General features: G+C 37.2%; 1 long non-coding RNA gene across 1 annotated transcript; it reads right to left on the bottom strand.

Annotated features, from left to right (window-relative positions):
• Positions 1-506: 506 nt before the first annotated feature.
• Positions 507-16,301, bottom strand: LOC123329362. The gene is made up of 3 exons (XR_006544756.2): positions 16,044-16,301; positions 10,539-10,822; positions 507-2,130 (listed from the first exon to the last, which is right to left on the bottom strand). It is a non-coding gene; the product is annotated as an uncharacterized LOC123329362 (long non-coding RNA).
• Positions 16,302-24,047: the final 7,746 nt, after the last annotated feature.

Below are 24,047 nucleotides of genomic sequence, written 5' to 3'. Positions count from 1 at the left end.
TGACTTTTCTCCAGATACATTACTCTGAATTCCCAACATTTTGCTCTGCAAGTGCTCAAAATTTATTTAAATTTAAAAGTGCAACATTCCCTTTAAACCCAGGAGGCTGTGAACCGTGTCCCCCTAATCTAAAAGGGAAAAAAAAGTCCCTTTCTTTTTCTTCCTCTCTTACATTTTCTTTCATATGATTTAGACATTTTAAAGATTCTCTTGCATATATTCACAACTGCCTAGAGAAGCACCTAGAAAGGCCATAGATGTGTGCATGGCCCATGATTCCTGCCCATTCCTTACACATCCTTACTTCCTAATTTGCAGGATTATGTGGCCAAAGGACTGAAGCCCAGACACGGCAGCACTCACAGAGCCTGTGAAGGGGGTGAGGCGTTTCCTCTTTCTTGGAGTGAGCCTACTGAGTGCTCTCTACCTCCTGAACAGATGATTCTGCTTTTCATTTGTACAGCAGACAAAATTGGACTCTCTACTTCATCCAACCTACCTTCAGCTTTTGGAAGGTCACTGATGAATCAGTAAGGGGCTCATGATTGAGGCATAAATTAAAAATTCTTTGCCCAGCCCAATTCTTTCTCCTGGTTTGCTTCCCTCCCCTCAGATATTTAACAATATTATTTCCCTCTTCACCTAAGAGCTTGAAGTGCTTCCCAGTGCACCACACCGTAAGTGAATTTTACGAAGATACTATTCACAGCATCAAATGAGCCACTTGTCATCTTGATTTTTTTCTAATGTAATCTCATCGTCATTTAGGTTTGACATTTCAGAAACTTGAACTTCAATGCACTGTACTACTCAAATTTGCCTGGAGACATGTGCTGAGCTGTGCTTTCCCCAATGATTCAAGGAAGAATATTATTCTTCTTTCTTTATTGCTCCAGTCTTCCACTCTACACTTCCACAAATCACTGTAATTTACACTATCTGCACGAGGTATCCTGCAGCAACTTCTGAAATGGCCTATAATATTATAAATCATTGTGCTGTTTTGGCATAAAATGTTACTTAGGTAAATAGCCATTCTTGCACATTTTTTCTCTAGAGAACTATTTTAGTCACATCGTATTGTTCAGAGGAAGTCTGGCAAGAGTCATATTTTTCTGGGTTTTTTGGTTGTTGTTTGGTGGCTGCTATAGTTTAAAATTACACTTTAGTCCTTAATAGAGGCAATGTCTTTGAATAAAAAGCATGCATATGTGTTCATGTATTAATAAACTGTAGGTCACTAAGAGAGCTGATGTCCATTTGAATATTTTTATTAATCATTACTTTGTTACATGGTATCTGCAACAAAAACAGAACAGATTTATAAGCCATGACAAATGGATTAGTTGAAGTAAATCCCTGACTTTATTAGGTCAAATACAGAATAGAAATAACTACCCAGAAAAAGTCAGCCAAAACACAGCTTTGGAATACAACAATTCTGATGCTTTATCATTTTCTGTGATACATCAAATTGTCCTTCAAAATCATACTTGATTCACTTTTTTGATGGGTTGGATATAAAAAAAAAAAATCTAGCTGATTTTCAGAACCTGAACTACTGTTTCCCCTGTCAAACTGCTTCAGTCAGGGTTTGATATGAGAAGGAGAACAACCAGGAAATATATGGTGTAAGGGATTTATCGAGAGATTTGAGATTCTACAGTGACACAACCAAAATCCACCTCATTTCTCAACCTTTACTTATCTGACTTCCATTTATCCTCTAAACATTTTCCTAAAAATATTAAGAGAAACTGCCAAACAGCCATGAAATATATTAGTACGTTCAAAAGAACAGAACAACAATATGGTTAAAAATGGCATCTGGATACCAACTCCAGGAAAACTTTTCCCAGCTTTCATTTAAATCATCATACAAATTCCAGAAAGGACAAAATCTATAAAGTGAAAAATTAAAAGGGACAGACAACATGATGACACAACCTGAATGAACTCTGTGAAACTTTAAAGCACGTGGAGTAAGATTGATAAGACTTTTCCTGTTACGGGCTGAAATGTGTCCCCTAAAATGACATGTTTAAGTCTGTTAAAATACTCAAAGAGTACAGTTTAACTGATCTAAGCAGGTTTGAAGCAGGCAGTGTCCCCTCTCCGGAGTCCAGAGAACTGCAAAACAAGGAACAGGGCTGTGAGCTTTTATAAAAGAAGGCAATCAGGGAATCAGGGAAGGGCATTTGGCTTAAATTGATTGGCTGGAGTTGCATATCAGACCTTATTTAGAACAAAGAAATCATTACAGGTTCTTGGCAGTCGGGGTTTGCCTGGCTGGACACCCTGTGTTTCTGGTTGAGGGAAGTATTTACAGGAACATGAAGTCTAAGTTTCAGCTTGCTGACATGGCATCCCACCAGGAGTGGCTCCATCTTGGCCCTAGAAATTTATTTCAAGAAGTCTTAATTCCCAGTACATCAAAATAAAGATTTATTTGTTAATGGAGTCTTTACAGAGATAATCCGGTTAAAATGAAGTCATTAGAGTGGGCCTTACTCTAGTATGACAGGTGCCCTTATGAAAAGGGGGCAATTTGGACATTCACAGATGGGAAGCAATGTGAAAACAAAACAAGATGATGGCCCTGTGACTGGAGTGATACATCAATAAGCCAAGGAATTCCAGCAACTGCCAGGAAACACCAGAAGCTAGAAGAGGCATGGAAGGATTCTCCTCCAGAGACTTCAGAGAGAAGACAGCCCTGCTAACACCTTGGCTTCTGATTTTAATCTCAAGAATTGCGAGACAACAATTTTTTCTTGTTTTATGCCACCTAGCTTTTTTTTTTTTTTTTTTTTTTTTTTTGGTGCTTTGTTACAACAGCCTCGGAAAACTAATTCACTAACAATGCTTCCTCATGTGGCATCATTCACAGTATGGTCCTACGCCAGCTCTTTTTCATGTATTCTTCACCCTCTTCAAGTTGGTATGTAAACTGTACTAAAAATCCCCATGATGGATACCCATCCTCTGCCTTGCAAATTCCTTCAGATTTGCCTTGTATGTGTTTGCTCTAGTAATTCTTGTTCATCCATTTCATCCACTGTTTCATTCCTGAGCTGGTTCCCACCCTCAATTTGGCCCCTTCCACAGGTGGCTCAGTTCTGGACTTTGTCCTTCATTGCCCCTCTTGAGAGTGGGCCTCAGACTCTGGTCCACAGTTCAGAGTAAGTACCACAGCACCTGCACTATATCCCCTCACTGGTCCACAGCCAATGTTGAAAATACTAGCATAAGGTGATAGAAAGAAGGATGAAAATATTTCTAGATAACTGAACTTAAATTTTAAAATAACAGAAGCTGATAAATAGATTTTCTGGCTTGGTGATTCAGGATTATCAACAAGAACATCAACTTTTATACTAGAGTACTATAATAGTGCCTTTAGAATTTGTTAAGTTTGGCAGACTATTAAATATTTGTGTTTTTTTTTTTTTAATTTTGGAGAATTCTTCCCAGTTTTAACATGGTTAAAGTTATTTCTGTTAATGTGGCAACGTCTCTCCTTCTAATTTGTTCCTTCTAACCAGCACTGTCCAAGGATATCAATTAAACTGGTTCATAGAATTGTATTTATGAACATGGAGATGATCTGCCAGAATCTTCCTTCAAGGGAGGATGTATTGCCCTAACAACAGGTTAGTCTCAGCTAAAGAAAAATCTGCATTCAGAAGGTACCTCCTTCTAAGGGGAGCTTGTGCCAAATAACCAACCTATATACATATGGGCTTCTCTGGTGACTCAGTTGCTAAAGAATCCGCCTACACTGCAGGAGACCAGGGTTCAATCCCTGGGTCGGGAAGATCTCCTGGAGAAGGGAATGGCTACTCACTCTAGGATTCTTGCCTGGAGAATTCCATGGATAAAGGAGCCTGGTGGGCAACAGTCCCTGGGGTTGCAAAAACTTGGACATCTGAGTGACTCGTTTATTTTTCATATATATACATATATGTGTGTGAGAGAGAGAGATGATATTTGGTATATCATCATTTCAGATGATTAATTGGTTATTTGAGCAAAATTTGCCTAAATATCCTAAAATCGCATCACAATTCTTGCTGTATTTCATTATATATGATGAACCTTATCTTTTCAAAGTATTACTATTTGTGTTCTGAACATACCACATTGATTAACAGATTTTATTGTTTTTAGTTATTAATGATTTTTACTATAATTATATAAATGCATTGGTTTTTGATTAAATAATCATTAAAATTACTGTTGACTTAACTAGTAATTTAATTAAAAGAAATTTCATCACAATTGGAGTTTTGTATTAGGTGCTTCTTAGCAAACACAACTCATTTAGATAATTTTCTATTATATCTTTACTGCTGGTAATTCAGGTATGAATTCACCTTTAAATCTGAGTGTATCCCTTCTTGGGCAATTAAAATGCATTGTTAACTGAACTTGCCACCTCTCCTTAGCTGTGCTGTGGCTTCACAATGGAATGAAGGAAGGATCTTGGTACCCATCATTATTATCATATTGTAATGCAGATATTTTGAAATAACCTACACTGCTAATATTTTTCTTAGGTTGTCACCTGCTAGAAAAAGATACACAATGGAGTATTATTCAGCCATTAAAAAGAATACATTTGAATCAGTTCTAATGAGGTGGATGAAACTGGAGCCTATTATACAGAGTGAAGTAAGCCAGAAAGAAAAACACCAATACAGTATACTAACGCATATATATGGAATTTAGAAAGATGGTAACAATAACCCTGTGTACGAGACAGCAAAAGAGACACTGATGTATAGAACAGTCTTATGGACTCTGTGGGAGAGGGAGAGGGTGGGAAGATTTGGGAGAATGGCATTGAAACATGTAAAATATCATGTATGAAATGAGTTGCCAGTCCAGGTTCGATGCACGATACTGGATGCTTGGGGCTGGTGCACTGGGACGACCCAGAGGGATGGAATGGGGAGGGAGGAGGGAGGAGGGTTCAGGATGGGGAACACATGTAAACCTGTGGCGGATTCATTTTGATATTTGGCAAATCTAATACAGTTATGTAAAGTTTAAAAATAAAATAAAATTAAAAAAAAAAAAAAAAAAAAAAAAAGAAAAAGATCACTTCCTTTAAAAGGTCTGCACACAATGTTTCTAATTTGGCCTTAGAGTTTCTTGATCATCATGATGATGATAATGATGATCAAAGTATTTTGAGAGAGCTACACAGTAAAGAGAAAATAAGTAGGGCTGTATCTGCATCAGTCATTGCTAAGGATATATTAGCAATTCATGGATTATTTAAAAACCTTAAAAAGATTCTCAGTGCTTTAGTCACTAATTTCACATTAAATTATACTTATTGGACTGATACCAAGTTTAATTAGGACATGCTTTGAGATCCAAATTTAGAATGTCATATCTATTTTTAAGTTTTAAAAGCAGATGCTCTAGGGAAAATATCATAAAGATTCTTCAAAGAAAAAAAATACCCTAGTACAGTTTTGACTAAACATTGAAAAAGACTGTCAAGCTGAACAGTTGACTGATGATGACCATAGTTGAGATGTCCGTTCTTAGCTATATTTTCAAAAGCATCAAAGTCATTCCTTAGTCTCCTGATAAATTGTCAAATCTGCCTGGAATTGCTGTTAGCCGTATCTGCCTATTCATGAAAAGCTAAAAAACAAAACACTACCAATAAACTTTGGCCTTTGAATTTGAGTTCCCATCAAAGAGAAGTTGTTGTGTTTTTTTCTTTTTTTTTTTTTTTTCTTTCCTAAGAGCATTTACCTTTTAGGGAATTGCCTGAATTACATGCTCTACAATAAAAGCAAATTTCAGAATGAGTTCAAACCATTAGAATGGATATCTGAAACAACTAAGAAGTCAAAAAAAATACTATTTTAAGTTAAAAAATCCTTAGACTTCTAGTTTTAGAATTACTAGTTATGGATCAATTGATTTAAGAGTCACTGCAAAACTTTTCAGCCCTAGAATATCTTCAGAATAAAGATGTAACTATGAAATAATGAAATTGGAATATAAACTATACAGAGAGGGTAAAATACCAACTCTGACAAATAATTTTCTTTTTTCAGTTCAATTCAAGGAGCAGTACAGCATAAGAGTTCCAAAGTAAGGAGAATAGTCATTGGAAGTCTTACCTATTAAGTAACGTAGAGGAACCCTGAAACTTGCAAAAGAGGCAGGCCACGAGGGAATGAGGGCCCAGACAAGAGTCTACACAACAAGGATTCAAGCAGGTCAGAGAAAATTATTAATCAGTACAGCTCACCAGAAGCTAAAGCTGAACTCAAAACTTCTTAAAGAACTTATTTCTAACCAGGTCTGCACCGATCTGTGTGTACTTAATGCCAGCCGAACTAGGGCAGACCTATACACTGACATGATTCCTGACCCTCTGTGTAAATGCAATACTGAAAAATATTTGATTTGATGATACAATCTATGGCTACTGCTGGAATAAATGAAAAATTCCAAGAGAGTGATAGTTCTAATTACCTCTGAGTATCAGTTACATCCATCACTTTAACTATGTGTACTCTCTTCTTTTGTGTCTTTGAAAGTGTTTGCAACACACAGTTCTGATCTTGGAAGACAGAAAACCTGTCCTCTAATTCCATATGATATTATTCACATTGGAAGAAAGGGTTAGGAATAAATTTGTTAAGATAAAGATACTATTATTCATGGGTGGTTAGGCCTGTCCCCAAGGAATCTTAAGCCAAATACTCTATTTACTTTCCTCTCAGGTGAATATAAATTTAAAGATGCATAAATAAGAATCTGAGTTTTCAGAATAATGCAGTTTAATAGAAGATATAACATCACTCTTTACCACAAATAATCCTGGCCTCTGTTAATATTTGTGCTTTTAAAAATCATAATGATACAACTTTTGTACAAAAAAATGGGGAAAGTCAAACTGTGAGTGAGTATTCAAGTAACCCATTGACTGCTGCTGCTAAGTCGTTTCAGTCGTGTCCAACTCTGTGCAACCCCATAGATGGCAGCCCACCAGGCTCCCCTGTCCCTGGAATTCTCCAGGCAAGAACACTGGAGTGGGTTGCCATTTTCTTCTCCAGTGCATGAAAATGAAAGTGAAAGTGAAGTCGCTCAGTCGTGTCTGACTCTTAGCAACCCCATGGACTGCAGCCTACCAGGCTCCTCCATCCATGGGATTTTCCAGGCAAGAGTACTGGAGTGGGGTGCCATTGCCTTCTCCAATATAGAAACACTAAAGACCCCAAATAACCAAAACAATCTTGAGAAAGAAGAACAAAGCTGTAGGTATCACACTCCAGATTCCAAACTATACTACAAAGCTACAATAATCAAAACAGAATATCTCTGGCACAAGCAAACATACAGATCATTGGAACAGAATCGAGAGCTCAGAAATAAACCCACATTTATATAGTTAATTAATCTACAACATAGGAGGCAATGGGGAAAAGAATTTCTTCAGTAGATGATTCTGGGAAAACTGTCTAGTCCTTCAAAAGAATAAAATTCAACTCCTTTCTCATACCATATATAAAAATAAACTCAAAATGGGTTAAAGACTTAAAAATATAAAGGGTTAAAGACCTGAAACATAAAATTCATATACAAAAACATAGGCAATACACTCTTTGACATTGATCTTAGCAATATTTTGAGGGATATTTCCTCAGGCAGGAGAAACAAAAGCAAAAATAAGCAAAAGGGATTACATCAAACTAAAAATGCTTTTCAGAGTAAAGGAAACTATCAGGAAAACAAAAAGCTTAATGAATGGAAGAAGATATTTGCAAACAATATATGGAACAATGAGCTAATATCCAAAATATACAAAAGATTCTTACAACTCAATATCAAAAAGAAAATTGATTTTAAAATGGCCTGAAGAGATGAACAATTGTTTTTCCAAAGAATACATATAAATGGCCAACAGGCACATGAAAAGATGCTTGATATCAAGCAAACGTCAGGGAACTCCAAATCAAAGCTACAGCGAAATATCATGTCACATCTGTGAGAGTGGTTATCATCGAAATGACAACCAATAAAAAGTGCTGGTGAGGCTGTAGAGGAAAGAGAACCCTCATATACTGTTGGTATGAATGCAAATTGGTTCAACCATTATGGAAAATAGTATGAAGTTTCCTCAAAAAATTAATAAAACAACTTCCATGTAACCCAGCAATTTCATGTCTGGATATTTACTCAAAGGAAATATCAATAGTAATTAAACAAGATATATGCAAACTTGTTTATTTCAGTATTATTTATAGTTTTGAGATATAAAAGCCACTTAGCTATCTATTAATAGATGAATGGATAAAGAAGATGTGGTGTGTACATATATATGCATATATGTTCTTTATTCATATATATATATATATATGAATAATGTTCAGTGAAATATTACTTGGTCATAAAAAATGAAATCTTGCTTTTGTGACAGCATGGGTGAATCTAAAGAGAAGTGAAATAAGTGAGACAGAGAAGGACAAGCACTGTATGGTCTCACTTACATGTGAAATCTAAACAAACTAATCAAAACAAAAGCAGGCTATAGATAGAACAATAGGAGTAGTTCAGAGGGAAAGGGAGTGGGAGGACCATGAAATATGTGAAGGGGATTAAGAGGCACAAACTTCCAGTTATATAATAAATAAGTCACATGGATGTAATATATAGCATAAGAAACATGCTCAATAATTCTACAATAACTTTGTATAGGGACAGATGGTTGTTAGACTCATCATAGTGATCATCCCATAATGTACACAAATGTCACCTCTGAAAGACACAGTATACCTGAAAATTACACCATACTATTATATGTCACATATATTTCAATTGAAAAAAGAGGCAAAATGTTAAATGGATATAGGCATTTGCTAAAGAGAATCAAAGAGGAAAATAAAAGACCTGAATTTAGTCTCAGAAAAAAAAAAAAAACTAAGATATAAATATATAACATGTTTTCTAGAAAGCTGAGTGAGAGAGAAGCAAACAAGAGACCATTTATTTGCTAACCTAAGGTGCAGAAGTCCTACTTAGCAAAAATGATTCAATTTCTTGCTGTTATATCCTTCATTACAACATGAAAAAAGCAAAAGAGCACTCAAAATCACTTTTTTAAAGAACTCAGTTGTTAGTAGAGTGTTAGAGTATTTTGACCAGAAGTTTTAAAAAAACAACTTTTTAGAATAAGATTCTTTCTTTCTGATTTTGAGTTCAAAAAGAAGTTGGCTGTCTAAATTTCAGAACAAACTGAGACAAGTTGTGCAAATTTCAAAACATGTTGAAACTTTTAACAGAAAAGTGAGGGATCTTTTTAGAGCTGTTTTCCTCTATGAAGATGTTTGGTGAAAATGTGTGCCATGACTCCAGGGGAAAACAGAGAAAATCTGCTTCCAAATGAGGAATTTCTAGTCTCTCTCCCATTCCCCAAACACAGGCAAGTTCAGAGCACATAGTCCTTTTGACATCTCCTCTGCCTTTGTTATTGCCTGGGGTAGTAGCATCTATTTAAACACAGATCCAGCTTGTTTTTGCCTCAGACTTAGTCCTCTGGGCAACTGAAACTCCAGCTGACTTTCACTAGGGCATGTTCACCAAACACCTAGTTTGGGTATATTACACACATGAAGTTCCACCCTGGAGGCAAATACGGAAGCTGAGAGTTATCCCCCAGATGATTTGTCCCCAAAAGACCGTGACTGCTTCCTTCTCACAGAAGTTCTTTTCTCACTGTTTCCATCTACAATAAGCAGCTCCTCCTTTTGCTAGGGTCATTAGTACTCATATCATTTGGGTAGAAGGATAGCCTAATTCCAGGGTGTCAAACTCAACCAAGTAAAGCTGATGTGTCTGGCTGTTACTGTACATTTTTGGGGAATTAATAAATTGCAAGGGGGCCTTTCATTTAAGTATTTTCATTGCCTCAACTTCCAACTGTTGGTATAAATCCTCCCATTCTGTTTTCCATGGCAGACATTTGTAGTTCAATTACCATATTGTAGGCAGGACCCACAATACTCTCTTAAGAGTAGGGATAACAACCAGTCATGTCAGCAAAAATCATAACACTCAAGTCAGTGGCTTTATTCCAATGTTATTCATCATTAAGAGAGTAGGTGTTCTGTATTCCTAGATTATAAGCTAATAATCTGAGAAATTTTGGCATGAGCTGTCCCTTTGATCACTGCTGCTGCTGCTAAGTCACTTCAGTCGTGTCCGACTCTGTGTGACCCCATAGACGGCAGCCCACCAGGCTCCCCCGTCCCTGGGATTCTCCAGGCAAGAACACTGGAGTGGGTTGCCATCTCCTTCTCCACTACCCCCATTTAATTCCTTCTATTCTAAGGTGAGCAGACATATTTAATTACAGTTACAGTAACTAAAGCCTTCAACTCCTAGTGACAATGGTCTTAACAGTCTTTTCATATGCAGTTGACTTTTGAACAGGAAGGCGTCAGGGGTGCCTACTTTTTACGAGGTCAAAAGTCCCCATAAAATTTTACAGAAAGTGAACTTACTCAGACATATTCAACTCTTTGTGACCCCACAGATTGTAGCCCACCAGGCTGCTCTGTCCATGGGATTTTCCAGGCAAGAGTCCTGGCGTGGGGTGCCATTGCCTTCTCCAGGGGATCTCCCTGACCCGGGGATCGAACCCGAATCTCCCAGGTTGCAGGCAAACAATGAGCCACCTTCTGAGCCACCAGGGAAGCAAAATTTTGCCAATCGTCTTCAAAATCCAAAATTCTGTATCTGTTTATTCAACCAACTGTAAATCGTATAGTACTGTGGTAAGTATTTGCTGAAAAAAAAAGGAAAAAAAAAAAAAACCAAATGTATAAGCTGATGCACCCACTTCAAGTTAAATGTTTTTCAAGGGTCAACTTTAATTTGCATACATTTTACAGACTTGTTTAAGTAGGACTGATAAAATAGTAAGTGATTTTGGCTAAATGAAAACTCCCATGTCATAGATACAGGACAGAAAAGAACATGGAAAAAGAAAGTGAGTGTGTGATGTACATAATAAACAATATCATTAGAGTCTTTGCGCAAGTTTAATACAAATGAATAAGGGGAAATGTAAACATACGAGGAGAGAAATATTTTCCAGTTGACCGTAAACATAAGATCATTAGCAGCATTATGATGAGAACACAGGAGCATTTCTCAGTCGACGCTTCCTAGGTCCCTCCCCTCACACTCCAAAGTCACACGTGCTTAAGGCTGAGTCCAGAGAGCTTACCACATTTCATTTTAAACTTCATCTGTATGGCTTAAGTAAGTTGGGAATGGACATGGAAGCCATATAAGATTGATGTGCTAGTTGGCCAAATGACTAAAATTATGGGAAAGAATGTGCTTTACTGGATACAAATGAATAAGAATGTAACATGGTTATTGGTCAAAATCAGTTTTCTTCATAGCAGATAACTCCATTTTCAGATAAAGTTCTGAGTTGCTACAGAAAATTTGCAGATTTATGCCGTAAATGGTTGATGTATTTACATTGCTCTTGTGTAATGTGATCAGGGAAATTCCTGAATTTGAATTCACAATTTGCTTATGTGGATCAATAAAAGAGACCATAAGAATCTTTTAAAAATATATTTAATTCAAAATCATGGTGTAACATGCCCACTATTATTCATCAATCCACTCACTTATTTCAAAATACCTGTACTAAGCCTCCATGATACATTTCTTATGACTAATCAACACTGTCCCCTTACCCCTTATTCCTTCCACCTGTAAAATCTCTTCTCCCTTTCAGTATGGAACCCAAGCATCATCTTCTCTGCTGTGACATACTCATTCTCCTCCTTCCCAGAGAGGTGCTCCCTCATTAGGCCTTCATGACATCTGCACAAAAATCCAACACAGAGCTTACGCTATTTCATCTTATATATTATCCTTTCACTACTGGGCTGATTCCTCCTTAGAACTGGGACGTTGTCATCATCGAGGGTTTATTCAACCTTGTACCTACAGGGCAAAGTGAAATGACTGAGACATATTGAGAACTCCATAAGTGTCTACTGAACGATCAACTGATTGATTAATTGATTGAATGTTAGGAAGTAGGAGTCTAAGTTAATCATCTGGCTGCTTTGGATTAAATTTAATCTTTCTCTTGTCTATTTTCAGCTGACAGAAATAAATAGCAGAACAGCAGCAGCTGTAGAAATTCTATAGTAAAATAACATTCTTCTCCATATCTGAGTAATACATTATCCCCCTAAATTTTTTTCTGTAAAGACTGCTAATTTTTTTTTCTATAAGGATTAATTTACAGGTAAATTAAGTATTTTTTGAAGTTTTATTAGATAATCATTATCTTCTTCACTTTTCATAGAACCTGATGTAGGTATTCATTTACTCATATTTATTTATTCATGATTTCTTAGTATGTCAGTTAGTAAAACCACATATATACTGTCAGCAGGTTTCTTCATTATTGGCAATATAAATAAATTCTAATCTAAAATGAAAAGGATTGGTGAAGAGAGTATTAGGAGGCTTGCAGAACTTGCTACAGTCTGGAGGCTCACAGTGGGAGAAGGGGCGGAGCCAACGGGCTGCAGAGAACAGGCCGCAGAAACCAAAGGAGCCAACCAATCTTGACCGTAAACATTCCAGTGATGGCTTTGTTACTATTCAACCACGCCTCCCATCCCAGCATCACTTGCTACTAAGAGTACATTCAAGTTCTCCGGATGATCAGCGGACCAGGCTTAAGTTCACGAGCCCCTCACCTAGCAGGGAAAAGGAGGTCCTCAATACGTCTGCCTTCCCAGGAGGAGGTTGTTACCACTGACACCAGCCCCCTAAACTGTGCATGATGGAAGAGAGGCAACTCCACAAAACGGCAGGGTGCCATTAGGAACGGAAGTTGGTGTCATCCAGCCAGAAAAGTTAGAAATATTCCTCATGAATATGTTTTATATTACATGCAAAGTCATCTTCGAACAAAAGTCAGGATGTGAAAGATGAGCCAGATGTGAATCCTGCCATTAAGAAACTAACCGTCTCAGAGGAACTAGCTGCTCTGGAATCACGCTGTATCACTACAGCCTGAAAAAACTGAACGAAATGCAGCTTCGCATGGTCCAACCTCAAATTTGAACTGAACCTTGGTTGTTCAGTTGCCAAGCAGCGTCTGACTCTCTGATCTCTTGGACTGTAGTACACCAGGCTCCTCTGTCCTTCACTATCTCCCAGAATTTTCTCAAGTTCATATCCATGGAGTCAGTGATGCTATCTAAGCATCTCATCCTCTACCAGCCCCTTCTCCTTTTGTTTTCAATCTTTCGCAGCATCAGGGTCGTTTCCAATGAGTCGGCTCTTTGCATCAGGTGGGGAAAGGATTGGAGCTTCAGCTTCAGCAGCAGTCTTTCTAGTGAATGTTCAGAGTTGATTTCCTTTAGAATTGACCAGTTTGATCTCCTTGCAGTCCAAGGAAGTTTCAAGAGTTTTCTCCAGCACCACAGTTTGAAAGCATCAGTTCTTTGGTGATCATTTATTGGGGCTTCCCTGGTGGCTCAGCAGTAAGACTGCCTGCAATGCAGGAGACACAGGTTTGACCCCTGGGTTGGGAATATCCCCTGGAGAAGGAAATGGAAACAGAAGGAAATGGAAATTCCATAAATGGAGGATCCTGGCAGGTTATGGTCCATGAGGTCGCAAGAGAGGGACATGACTTAGTTACTAAATAGCAACAACTGCCTTCTTTATGATCCAGCTCTCACAACTGTGCATGACTACTAGAATAAACTATAGTTTTTGACTATATGGACCTTTGTCAGCAAAGTGGTGTCTCTACTTTTTATTTATTTTTTATTTTTTTATTTTTTAATTGAAGGATAATCGCTTTACAGAATTTCGTTGTTTTCTGTCAAACATCAATATGATGTCTCGGTGTGTTATAACTTTCCTTCCAAGGAGCAAGTGCCTTTTAATTTCATGGCTGCAGCCACTGTCCACAGTGATTTTGGAGCCCAAAGAAATAAATTCTGTCACTGCTTCCATTTTTATCCCCTTCTATTTGCCATGAAGTGATGGGACCAGATGCCATGATCTTAGTTTTTTCAATGTTGAGTTTCAAGCCAGCCTTTTCACTCTCCTCTTTCACCCTCATCAAGAGGTTTCGTTCCTCTTCACTTTCTGTCATTAGAATGGTGTCATCTGCATATTGGAGGTTGTTGATATTCCTCCTGGCAATCTTGATCCTAGCTTGTGATTCATCCAACCCAGCCTTCCACATGCAAAGTTCACATATATTCTGCAGAGAAGTTAAATAAGCAGGGTGATAATATACAGCCTTGATTGTACTCCTTTCCCAATTTTGAACCAGTCACCTGATCCATGTCCAGTTCAACTGTTGCTTCTTGACCCACATAACACATTTCTCAGGAAACAGGTAAGATGGTCTGGTATCCCCATCTCTTGAAGAATTTTCCACAGTTTGTTGTGATCCACACCGTCAAAGGCTTTAGGGTAGTCAATGAAGCAGAAATAAATGTTTTTCTGGAACTCCTTTGCTTGGCAATTTGATCTCTGACCCCTCTGTGTCTTTGAAACCCAGTTTGTACCTCTGGAATTTCTTCGTTCATATACTGCTGAAGCCTAGCTTGAAGGATTTTGTGCATAACCTTGCTAGCAGGTGCACTGGCCTCTATTTATTCCAAGTATTCACCTTTATTTCTTTTACCTTTTGCAGTGTCATCTACAGACTCAGAACAAAATAATTGTATTGCATGTTTATATATGATATTATTAAAATGAGTACTTTTTAACAGGTGCAAATAAACATGGAGAACAGAAAGTAGACAATTTGGGCAATGGGAATTAACCCAAGGGGAAATTTTTCTATGATTACTATATAGCAAACTGAATGGTTTTCAAAGGCAATTATACAAAATGGTTGTGCTAGATACTCAAGTTGGATTAATATATCCAGAATAGTAAGCGGGTAATTTTATTTTCAAGAAAGTACAAAAATAGAACAAAATCTGAGAACCCAAATCAAAAAAGTACTGCATTGGATCAAAGATCAGCAACCTTCTGAATTATGTACCAAAATTTTAAGCCCTACCCTCTGGTTCTTTGGGATCATGGATAACATGGTTACCATGCCAACCAGTTGAAACAAAGTTTCCATGACAACTCAAATGATGAGTAGTAAAGGGTGTTATTTTTCCAATTCTCTCCTTGAGATAGCTCTCACATGCAGTGAACCTTATCAAGTACGGTAAAGTGGTGCTTGACAATGCCTGTCCACCCCCTCCAACCTCAGTTGCTGAGACCTGATCAGTCTGATTCTAATTTAGTTGTATGGATATATTCTATTCTGTGAAACTCTAATGTGATTCAATGCCAGAGTCACTGTGCTGCAGAGTACCCTTGTGACTCAGAAGAGTTAATACAACTTCTCACATACCCAATTTATTCTCAGAAATTTTGAAAACGGGGAAAGGATAACTTGTTTATTAAAATTTTACATATTTATTTATTTGGTTGCAAGTATATTAAAGTGCTGATTTTTTTTCAATATTTTAAGGGAGAAATTTGAGTCTGTGTCAGGAATCCCCAAGACTACATCCAGATTCAATGATCCACTAGAAAGATCACCAGACTCAAAAACTGTTAAACTCACATTTATGGTTTATTATTATGAAAGATACCTATTAAATTCAGCAAAGATGAAAGGTTTTTATGAGGCAAGCTCCTGGAGAAACAAGATACAAATTTTTAGATCTCCTTATCAGTGGAGTTGCATGGATATGACAGCGTGTGCCAAACATTGCCAACCAGGGAAGTCCACAGAGCCTCGGAGTCCAGGGTTTGTAGGGGGTGCTCAGTAACACAGGTATGCAGTGCTTGCTTGCAAAACTGACTTCAGCTACTCTAGCCATCACAGAGCAAAAACAATTGTTCACCATAAATTCTTTTGCAAGCATAATTTTTCTGATCAAACTGGTACCTCATGGATTACAGCCTCAGGCACACAAAAACACTCTTACCAGGTAGGCATTCCAAGGACTCAGAGCTCATCTCCCAAGAGCTGGCAAGGGTCAGTCCTGAAGATAATCTTTTCTCTGGAGTATGCAGGATTCGAGCAACTCTGTCTTGCTGAGTTAACCCTTCCATGCGTGGCAGATTGCTCATCGTTATATAAAATCTATTTCTTTTTCTTATACTGTAATGACTTATCCGAGCACATGGCAAGATAAATAACATTTCCCATCTTTTCTTTCAGCTAATCATGACTATGTAACCAAGTTCTTCTATCTAACAGATTCTGTGAAAATCATAGCACACTGCTTAAAAGGAAATTGCTTTTCTTGGACTTCCTTTGTTGGCTCATTCTGTGGGAAAGATGGTGGTTATGCAACTCAGCTTCAACCTATGACCCAGAAATTCTGCATCTGACAGTATATCCCAAGAAATTCTCACACATGTCCATAAGGGGACATTTACAAAGATGTTTGTCAAGCATTGCTTGTAGCAACAGCATTTTGGAAGCAGTCAAGTTGTCTATCAAAGGAAGAACAGATAAGCAAAATGTGGTGGATTCATACCAATCAGGTTAATGCTCAAAATATGTAACAAAGATAGTGGCATCAGTCCCAGTCAGTCAAAATGAATGCCAGCCTTGGCACTGAAACAGGGTCCTGGAGACCCCCATCTGCCCACCCCCCAAAAAAGCACTTGGTATTATCCCTGTAGATGCTGGATTGTGAAGAGATCAAGAGATAGAGCAGAGGAGCCCTCAGGAGACTCTAAGTAGAGACTTCATCAGTCCATGTCAAGGCATTTCTGTGCTTTAACAGGGGTTTCCCCAATGGCTCAGCGAGTAAAGAATCCGCCTGCAGTGCAGGAGGAACAGGAGACACGGGTTTGATCCCTGGATCAGGAAGATCCCCTGGAGAAGGAAATGGCAACCCACTCCAGTATTCTTGCCTGAAAAATTCCATGGACAGAGGAGCCTGGAGAGCTACAGTCCATGGGGCCGCAAAAAGTCAGACACAACTGAGTGACTAAGCACATATTTTAACAACTTGTGTGACCATACATTTGCATACTGATTGAAAAACAGCCCTATGTGGAATACTAAGTATGAGTTAGCATAAGTATGCTACATGTCCACGTAGAAATATTTTTCAAGAAAATAACAAATAAAATGGGATGTATAGCAGAATATCATTTAAATTAAATATATTTGCACTCAAAAAAACTGCAAACATTTTATAAGAGAATGACAAAATGGAATGGAGATGAAGGGAAGCAAATAAACAAGAGGGAGTCTTGTGTGGATCAAAGATTATGAGGTCCAAAATATTCCATTTACAACCAAACCATCTCTGAGTCTAGCCAAATATAGTTAGGCTGTTGCTACAATTTTTTTTGTATGTTAATAAACTTATGCAGAAGAAAATAACTGCATCAGAACCAAACTCTTGATAACTTGCTTTGTTTCTACAAAAAAAAAAAAATTGTTTTCAAAATTCAGCTCGTAGGAAGGAGATGGCTGATTCAGGAATCTGAGAAGGAAATACAAAAAAGATGGGATGTTGGAAGAGCCTTAAGAGATAAACAAGATCTCAACTGGCATAGATTGGGGAAGACAATTTCTGACAAAGAAAAATAAGCAAAGCAGGAGGACGGAAAAGCCTGAGATGATAAGAAGAGGAAATAAAATGAGAAAAGACGTAAGACGCATGAAAGAGAAACGAGAGAAAGGCAACCATGGAAAGCGCTGGGTGAGAACCGGAAGGGCTGTGAGTGCTAAGCAAAGAAATTTAGAAGAAAGTGAGACGCAATTGAGTTTCGCTGCTGTAGCTATTCTTACCGCTATCACTCTCAGCCTACATTCAAAGCTGTGGTTTTGGAGGATCAATCGCATGGCTCTGTTTAATGTGAATTAAAAGGAATGGGTTATAAAGTGAGGGAACCTGTTGAAGGCAATTATAATAATTGAGATAAGAGATATGAAAGGTTCCTCTTGGGAACAAGATTAGCCCAAAGAACACAGATATGGAAAAAGAATGGATAAAAATATATAGGCTATGTGACTGATTGGAAAAGAACTTTGAAGGTAAAGTAGTTGAAATGACCCTGTTTTGATGTTTGAATGATAGAAAACCATTGTTTCTCCCAGAGACAATAAGTAAGGGGAACAACAATTTACAATTGTTGTTATATAAAAGGGACATTGCTATAATAAAGGGAAAAAGAGAGATAGAAAAGGTATTAATTCTAGGTGCTAGAAGGAAAATTCTTAAAACATGGGTTGTTTTGTTGTTGCTGTTGTTAGAACAACTTGGCAAAATAAAATTCTGGTTCATTGTTGGACAACATTGTTCCAGACATACATCAAACAGGCCAAAAAATAAAGAAACAGCAACTTCATAGACAAAAAAAAGAAAATCTTTATCTTTGGCCTTTTTAACCACCTCATACAAACCAACTACTTAACGGTACAGCTAGGTACATACACAAAAAAGTTACTGGAATGCTCGGAATCAGGTTGGTTGTTTTGGTTGTTGTCTTTGCTTTTATCACAAGATTATCTTCCTTCTTTGAGACTATAATGAACATGGTCACACCACAAGTAAAGTCAGGACAGAGAACACGTGGAAGGAAGGTTTGGTCATCCAAGATCATTAAAATGTCTGACCCCTGAGAATACGTACAAAACTCTAACATGTAAATTAAAACTACAAACAATTTTTTTTTTTCTTTTTAATGTACTTTAAGAAAAAAACAGGGCCTTGGAAGTTTTATTTCTTTCTTTGTCCCCTGTTGCAAATTCATGGGGCTTTCCTGGTGGCTCAGTTGACAAAGAATCCACCTGCAATACAGGAGACCTGGGTTCCATCCCTGGGTCAGGAAGATCCCCTGGAGAGGGGAAAGGCTACCCACTCCCAGTATTCTGGCCTGGAAAATTCCATGGACTGTAAAGTTCATGGGGTCAGGAAGAGTTGGAAAGGACTGAATGACTCACTTCACTGAAAAATTATCTCTTTCCTTCAAATTACCTCAAGGCCATACTTAGGTGCCAGATATGTATTGAGTATGTATTTATTTGCCAGACATTGTGCTGCATTAATTAAATATAGTCCTGTAGGTAAGGGATTATGATGGTCACGTGATTTGGGAGTGGGAGTTATCAACTTATTTTCATACCTCATAAATAACTTCTTTTACCTGTCTTGTACTCTCTAGGCTAAATTTCCATATGGCTTCCCCCAAAATTCAAATTCATCCTTGTATAAAGTGATATTTTCAGAACTTAAATTATATGTTTTTCATAGCTTAAAACTCCTCAGTGACTGTTTTCACCATACAGATTAAAGCCAAACTCTTGATTTGCTTTCCAGGTGTGTCTTTCACTCTTTGCTTTTTTTCACCTTTTAAAATACCCAGTTTCCTGGCTTCACAGTGCCTGGCATGGTCAGTGCTCCTCCTTGCCCCCACCCCTTTGCTAACCCAGTCTCATCTCCCCAGGACTCTCCTAACCCTGGTGTGGCCCTGACTAGCGTACCTAACGCCCCAATCCTACCCTATGCCCTGCCTTCTGTTGGCTTGGAACAGATCTATTTGCTATCAAAGACTTATTTCAAGCGTCTATCTCATGAAGACTTTCTTCTCAGTAAACTCTAACCCCACCCTCAGCCATCACCACATGTATTCTGACACATACCACCACATTTTACCTTCACCCTTCTTTTTTTCTCTGATTAGATCTGTGTTATAAAAACTCTGATATTTAATCATACATGTTTGTCTTTATATCTTCTTATTAGACTATAATCTTATTGGAAAAAGGAACAATATTAATACATGCAGAGGACTTGAGTTATTGTAGATGTCTAATAAATATTAAATGAATGAATATATAACCAGTACTAGATTTATCTTAGTTGGACCAGTCTACTTTTTTTAAGAACGAAATTTTTAGCTTTGAAAATAGAACAAATTTTACTTTGATTTTTCCCCCTACTTTAAGAGATCTAGAGCAATGATGTATTTATTGCATAAAAGGATACTATTGAAAAAAAAAAACCATAAAATTCAGTGATTTAGAACTGGAGCTCTGCAGTCTTATAAAACTGGATGTGAATCCCAGCTCATTTTCTGCTTATATAACTTTGGGTATATTTTTAAACTCTTGAAGATACTGTTTCCATCTCTTAAATAAAAGTAATAAAAGCACCACTTTCACGAGGTTGCTGTGAGGGTTGACTAAGGTAATGCATATGAAGGCTGGCCATAGAAGATTATACAGAGAAAGTACTAGTCAGTTTTAACTACAGTTACATATTATTGCTGCTGCTAGAGCCAGGTAATGGAACCCAGTTTGGACTATCTGGTTCTAGCCTATACTTCTGATTGATTGTTTTATAAACATGCAGACTTCTTCCTTTTCTTCAATCTTGAAAGAAAAGAAAGAAAGTCATTCAGTCGTGTCTGACTCTTTGTGACCCCATGGACTTTAGCTACCAGGCTCTTCCATCCATGGGATTTTCCAGGCAGGAATACTGGAATGGGTTGCCGTTTCCTTATCCAGGGGATCTTCCCGACCCAGGGATTGAACCTGGGTCTCCCGCATTGTAGCCAGACACTTAACCATCTGAGCCACCAGGGAAATCCAATAGATGTTCTCTGTCCAGAATACTACACAGCCACAACCATTGCTCTGTAGACAAGATCCAAAGCCATTTCAGCAATCTTGCTTAAGAAAATCATCAGTAATCTGGGAATCTTAGTCACCACTGTGATAAAGTACATTCCACAATACTTCTCTGAAGTGTAGGGGAAATGACTAGATGGATGCACAGACCCACTTTGCTTTTTATTTTACCCACTTCTAAATAACCCTTATATTTTATCTGATAATAGAGTTGATGATAATTATTTTTTAATTAAAATATATTCAATTTCAAAATAGATATTCCATGAAATGTAAGGAAAACCAAAGGGAAAACTCGAAGAAAATTAGAGTTTCTTACTGCATTTCTGTTACAGACTATTTCTATCTTCATGTACTTGAATGTGATGCTCTTTAAGACCCGTTCATTTTTATGGTAAAGTAGTCAAAGTAATAAATGAGAGTAGTCAAAGTAGTAAATATAAAGGTAGAAATCTTATGCACCAACTGAATATCTAAATTATGACATAGTAAGGCTCAAACTTCTCCAAAATATTTCATGTTTAATAGCTCTACAAAAAGAAGTATAGCTTAAAACTGACAAATCTACTGTCAATACATTTTTCTACTCAATAATTCAATATGCAAGTATGGTATTTTAAGAGATTTATCATTTCTATTTAATTTTATAGATGTAATTTTTTTTTCTTTATGACTCTGTTCAGTTATATCATAGTAGCAAGTAAATATACTTTGGTTCCAAAGACTATCAAAAAGCGGCCAAAAGTAGATGCTTTTAATATGAACAATTGTGTATTTTCATCTCTTCCTGAATACTAAACTATACAATTTGAAAATGTTATTGCAGGATATAAAAGAATTCTCCCAACTTCAGTGAATGTGGAGAGCAGTACAAAGCTTTGTTCATGATAGATGTTCAACATGGGTGCATTAAGTTGGATCTAAGTTTTCAAATATTTAGTTTTGAGTGAAAATAACTGAATTATAAATGAATTAGCTCTATTTATGCAGAATTCTAAAACACAACTTCAAACAAATTATTCAGCTGGAAAATTCTCTACTGTGAGTATATGTGCCTCATCTGAATACTAGCGGCAAAATCAGAAGATATGTTAAAGTTCTTTTTTGTCTCTTGATAAAAATGAGAGAGCTTTCCAACTTGAGTGGTGTGCCATAAAATTCTACTCTTCTCAGGTATGATGTAGGCAACAGATATCTCTGTTCCCAAGCAACAACACACAAAACTTAGTGACAAATCTGAAGGGAATGGGTAGAAACCAAAGTGGACCTCCATGACTATCAACGTTTTTTGAAGCCAGTTACTGCCTTCCCAGGGATCCCATGCACCCACAGCCTAAATTTTGCCAATCAAATACACCATATGGCATTGAGTTTGCAATTTAGTAATATAAGATGGAGACTATACTCTGGGAAATTGATCTGGCAAGTGAGCTGGCAGAGGTAAATGAGGTGGAAAGCTTCCTAAAGGATGACGTGTTTGCATAGTATTCATTAGCTGGTTTCCCCTGGAGGCAGGTTGTAACACAGCATCAGTAATAGAGCTTCTGGGGTGCAGTCCCAACTGCCACATGCAATAAGCAGCAACAGCAGCAGCATCTTCATTACAGAAGTCTACAGGTTGGGCACTCGTGACTACCAGGCTACCCTGTTTCCTCTGTGAAAGCCATAGAGACTCTATGAGCTATGTTGTTGTTAAGTGTTTCTAAGTCACGTCCGACTCTTAGTGACCTCATGGACTGTAGCCCGCCATGCTCCTCTGTCCGTAGGATTTCCCAGGCAGGCAAGAATTCTGGAATGGATTGCCATTTCCTTCTCCAGGGAATCTTCCTGACCTAGGGATGAAACCCACGTCTTCTGCCTGGGCAGGCAGATTCTTTACCACCGAACCACCAAGGAAGTCCATGAGCTATGTCAGCTCTATTAATAAATTCCTTCCCTGCTTAAACTGACCAGAATGGATTCCATCTCTTGTAGTCTTTAGTGGAAACGCCAGACTCTATATATCAAAAAGTTGTAGTTTTTGTTTATGCTTCAACACTCACTAGCTGTGTGATTGAAGGGAGTCAATTGAATTAGCAATGAGAAACACATTTTATTTGTTTCAAAGATTTAAACCTTTTTAAACAATGAAGTAACTAAAATTTTAGAAAAAAATTTAAGTGCATGTATTTACAACTTTGATGAGAAGAATTTTTTAAGGGTAAGACATAATCCATGTATTAAAATTATACAATTAATCACTTAAATTACAGATTTTCTTAATATTATAGCAAATAAATACCTTAGCCAAAGAAAAGTGGATGAAAGTGTGCAATATATATGATAGACAAAATAATTTTTAATATTTAAGAGGTCCATATTAATAAGAACAAAAGGTAATATGAATATAATACTCTCTTCCTACCCTCAAGTAAAAAGAAATTTTAAAAGGTCAATACACTTAGAGAAAAATGTTCAGCCTTACTCATATATAAATAAATTGAAACAATAATGAGATACTATTTTTCATCAATTAGACTGGTAAAATTGTTAAAGTTTTACGATACCAAGTACAGACCAAGATGTGGGAACCAAGGCGCTTTCATTCACTATTAAGAATGTAAATTAGCACAGCCTTTGGAGAGGCAATTAGACAATATATATCACAACCTTAAAAGCACATATATTTGACTCACCAATTCCATTTCAAAGGATTTACCTCAAGGATAATACTACAAAATTCCATGAAAATATCTAAAAGACTAGTCATTTTCTGGTAGCAAATGTATTGGAATAATCTAAATTTCCTTGAGTATTAAAGTAGTTTTAAGAATAAAAGTACATACATGGAACATCTGAATGCAATTGACTGCCCTGAAATCATTAGAAAAAGTGAATTTGATCTATAATTAACATGGAAGAGATTTCCAAGATTAAATATTAAAGGAAAAGATGCACCGTGCATAGCATTGTCCCTTTGATAAGCTTTTTAAAGGATGACATATGAATGTAATATTCACTAGCTGGCTGCCTCTGGTGGCAGATTGTATTTAATATTTTAGACAATACCTTTGTTAACCAAAACTTCAGAAAGAGAAGCCTGATTAAAGTAAAGAGGCATTTACTTCAGGGTTGTTAGGACTGCAGCCCAGGAGATACAGATTCAAGAAACCTTTAAATTGTTCCATTGGACTAAAAAATGGAGAAAACTTATAAAGGCAAAAACCACAAGGTCAGAGTTAGTTACATGAGCTGTTTATCAGGAGTTATAACTGGAGCTGGCAAAGAGGAACAGTGTTTGTTGAGCAGAACTTGGTTGAGGTCCAAAACGGCTGAATAACTACAAAGGGGA

This window comes from Bubalus bubalis, chromosome 15 (assembly GCF_019923935.1).
Source record: "Bubalus bubalis isolate 160015118507 breed Murrah chromosome 15, NDDB_SH_1, whole genome shotgun sequence".
Classification (NCBI taxonomy): Eukaryota; Metazoa; Chordata; class Mammalia; order Artiodactyla; family Bovidae; genus Bubalus; species Bubalus bubalis.
This window is presented reverse-complemented; position numbering and strand designations above follow the sequence as displayed.